This window comes from Pavona decussata, unplaced genomic scaffold (genome assembly GCF_977016875.1).
Source record: "Pavona decussata unplaced genomic scaffold, jaPavDecu1.1 SCAFFOLD_149, whole genome shotgun sequence".
Lineage (NCBI taxonomy): Eukaryota > Metazoa > Cnidaria > Anthozoa > Scleractinia > Agariciidae > Pavona > Pavona decussata.
The window spans coordinates 1,033,401-1,037,717 of record NW_028145561.1 but is presented as its reverse complement, the minus strand read 5'-3'; the positions used below and the strand labels follow the sequence as shown (position 1 = coordinate 1,037,717).

The following is a 4,317-nucleotide window of genomic DNA, read 5'->3' as shown; positions in this document are numbered from 1 at the left end:
AAGTATTGTTTAGTGTAAGCATTGTAAGTATTGTAAGTAGTTATTTAGTATTGCAAAATAAAAAAAAATTCGGAAATATATGAGACAAGAAATATAAGTGATAGAAACCGACGTTTCGGTGCATCTTACGCCATTATCAAGGTTACATAATTAATGATAAAAAGTCGGTTTGTGAATAGCTCCATGTAATTAGCTTGGCACTTTTCTATGATTCGCTCTTAACTTAGCCTATTCACAAACCGCCTTTTTTATTATTAATTATGTAATCGTAATAATGGCGCAAGACGAACTATACTTCTTGTCTCCAGTTTAAAGAATGATCTGAAAAATAGAAAATAAAGCTAATCTTGCTAATTTTAAATTTTAAACTGGTAATTTAAACAATAAAAAATTGGATCGAAAAGTTGATTGGCGGAAAAATACAAGCATCATTTTACAAATTAAACACTCATGAAGGATCGAACCTATCAATAGAAGTATCAAGGCTGTAAATTAAAAAAAATCAAAATGTTTTTTGATTTTTGTATTTATAAAAAGGAAAACATGTTTCGAAAGAAACTTCTGTCATCATCCGTTTAAATTACAAAGCACAGAGTTGAACATATAGGGTAAACCAAAATGGTATTGAAAACAAAATTAAAGGGAGCATAAAAGCGGAAGTGGTGCAACGCTGCTTGGCAAGAACTAACATGGCTTTTACCCTCCGTTCAGCCTGAAGATGAAAGCGTGCAAACCTTTTGGAACTCAGTGAAGCATGCCATAAAGCCTACCTGTTTTCTTGGGTATCCATTTTATATAGGAGAGGACTTAAGGAAATCTGCTGAATCTGCTAAAGTTTGCATTGACCAGTTTGGCTTTGTTGTAACCACATCCAGTCAATCTGATCTGTTTGAGATTGCACGATGTCACACTACGCTATCGATCTCATCAATTTCCAACGGCCGTCTATATCCATTTGATTTAAGTAATCGTGTATAATACTCTATACCATTCAAAATTTTGACACCAAGTTTGTGCTAAACTGAGCTACACAAATAAACCTCACTTACATTGTGTGATGTTTCATTCGATAGTATTTAACGTTTGGAGTCGGTGCCGCTGATGCTCCAAATGAAAAAAAGAGTGGAAAAGTAAGCGAGTTTAAAGAAAACATGCATGCTATCCCATCGGCTACCTTGTGTGCTTCTATCCAACATGTATTCTTCTCAAACTCATTAATAATTCACCAAAAGAAAACAAGGAAAATCACTATCGTGACCGTGGTTTGGATATGTGATCCCAATTACCATAAAATTTTGCCAACTTTAGCCTTGAATTTCTCCAAGAATTATTGATCATTTGAGAAGCCATATCAAACACTCGAAAGTGTGTTTCATCAGACATCCAAACACCTCGAAGTCGTTTAAAAAAAACTCGGCTACTCCTCGGTTTTTCAACCTACTTCTCAGTGTTTGGATATCTGATGAAACACGCTTTTTCGTGTTTGATATATTACATCAAGTATATGATGACAAAAATACATGCATGTGTTATGAAGCGCTCAATATACAATCGATTGAAAAAACGTTGACACCTAGAAAACATAACCATGAACGATGAGACCCAACGGATTTGTGGGTAGTTTTTAAAAATTGGTTCTTGACACTTTAAGGAAAGCTTGGACAGTTCCCATTATTCACCACGTGCAACTAATCTTGGTTATCAAGCCTCGCACGAGAATAGAATATTATGCAAATGAATTTAGTACACTTAAACCCATAAAGCCGTTGGGTCTCATCGTTCACGCTTTGTGCTTTTTAGGTGTCAACGTTTTTGCAATCGAGTGTATAAGGGTACTTATCCGTGGAAAAGTGATTATTTAATGGATAATTACTGGGGCACAAGGCATTATGAGAAATATTGCGAGGCCGAAGCTGGTTGCAATATTTCTCATAATGCCATGTGCCGCAGTAATTATCTATTATAATTATTGATCCCCATGAAATTCTATTGTTGTGTGTCTGTGTTTTGGATCTTCGATTTAAGTCGCCCGTATGTGCGAGTTTAGTCGCAGGTATGTGTGATAATTGTGATGGTCATTGCTATTGTTCCTTGTTTGTGATGAAGATATCTTCAATTTTAATGGTGCCGAGGGTTATTATTGTAGCTCGTTGTTATAGTTGTTCAAAACAATTCTAACGATGGAATTAATTAGTGCAAGGCGTGTAACACTGCAAATTTGCATACTTTATAAGCCAGATAATTCAGTCATTTTACTCAGTGGTAACTTGGGTTTAGAAAGACGATGGATTCGTTGGAAGAGGAAGGATTATTTATTACACAGAGCTCTACGAAAGAGAGATATTTCTGCAGAAACTGAAGGTAATGTCGTGTAACGTTTGGACATTTCTGTCAGTGCTTTAATTCTTTATCGACTTCTGAAGGCGGCGTTTCCATTTTCTTTTTTTAAATAGAGCAAAGATTTAGAACGCACATTACAGCTTTAGAATGCGAGAAGTTTGACAAAAGCTGGGTATCAGACGCCGGTAGCCGGAAATGGGCGTGGGTTTTGGAAGTCTTTGAGGAGTGGAAGAAGCAGAGAAATGAAATGGTTTTGAGAGTAGATTACAGTGGCGAGTCGGTAATTCAAGAAGATATAGACGAGATGTCCGACGAGATGTTGGACTTTACATTGGCTCGTTTTGTTGCAGAAGTGAAAAAGGAAGATGGCCAAGAGTATCCTGGAAAGACTCTATATGAAATTTTGAGTAGCATTCAAATGTATTTACATGTGCAAGGTAAGCGAAATATAACTTCGATCGACAAGGTTGTACATTTAGAAATCTTAATTCTGCTTTAAACTTTGTAATGAACGAAAGAGCACAGCAAGGTATAGGAGTAGATGTTAACCAGGCAAATTTGATAACAAAGGAACAAGAAAACTATTTGTGGGAACATGGTTTTCTAGGAAGTGAAAATGCAGAATTGCTTCGTGATACGTCGGTTTGAGTTTTAGGCGTTGAGTTTGCTCCGAGGGCTGGGCACGAACACAGAGACTTGAGACTAAGAAATTCACAGTTGCTTTTACAGTGTGACGAATTGGGGGGGGGGGGGGGGGGTGAATTTTTGCAGTATACCGAGGATATCAGTAAGCAAATAATTGGGGATTGTGCCATTTGCGTATCAAAAGGAAAGTTGTTCGGGCATATAATAATTTGACAAATGTTGAGCGATGCCCGGTTGAGCTGTATAAAAAAAATACTTGTCTCACATGCCAAATGAAGTCAGCGACAATGCATTTTATATTTGCGCGCTTTGCCAAAGCCAAATGGGGAAATATGGTACTACAAAAAGACAGCAGGGAGAGAAATTTTAGGAGATGTCGTAAAGAAAATTATAAAAAAAGCGCAGCTCGATGGGCACCCCACTAATCACTCTCTCAGGCGTTCTTGTGCTACACAATAGTGTGATGGTGGTGTTCCAAAACAGCTTATCCAAGGAACCACTGGTCATCGGTCTTCCGATGGTGTCAGAGAATATAAATGTGCCTCATCTGTACTGAAAAGGGGAGGAAGCGAAATTTTGCAGGTTTCTCTTTCAAAAAAGGCTGTCATTTATGTAGAGAAAAAGGACGAAAACGGTGCTCGGGAAAATTATACTGCACGAGAGGTTAAAGCAGTAAGCCCGGAAAAGTGTGATCAAGAGGGTAGTAATCAGTCAGTAGTTGCTAGCACTAATTCCACTAGAACTGTTATTTCCTATAAATAAAGTGATGACTATAATACTTGTTAATCCAATAAATTGTTCTGCATACTATCAGTCTCCGTGATTGCATTTATTTTCAGTATTCGAAAGTTTTAGTTGATTAAAGTGGCACTTCGAAACAAAAAAATTAAGCCGCAATGAACGAGAGTTAAACGCAACCGGTACTGTTGACGGTGTTTTAAGCCATCAGTTTTTGTGCACTTTATGCATTAAATTTCCTAAAACAGGCTACAATATTTTTAATATTGCAGCCTGCACACTGCAATTTTTTTTTAATATTGCGGCATGCTTATTTAGCGCGTTTATTTATATTACCCCCGATAATTTCCCTGCTGACAAAGAAGGACCGCCTCCGTTTTCCTCAGACAGTTGTTTTGTCATCTTAAAGACTACAATCGTTAATTTAATGCAGGGAGTGAACAATAGAATTTCATGGGGATCAGTAATTATTTATTTGAATCGACCAGTGTCCTGGCACAATTTTACTATTGCCTACCCTTATCATGTTATTCTATGATGTTTAAAACGAAAGAGGAGCAACATTAATTGCAGCTGCTTCTAAATATGATGGTA

General features: G+C 37.0%; 1 pseudogene; it reads left to right on the top strand.

Moving 5' to 3' along the window:
* Positions 1–1,860: 1,860 nt before the first annotated feature.
* LOC146466274 (zinc finger MYM-type protein 2-like) lies at positions 1,861–3,558 on the top strand (annotated as a pseudogene).
* The last annotated feature ends 759 nt before the right edge of the window (positions 3,559–4,317 follow it).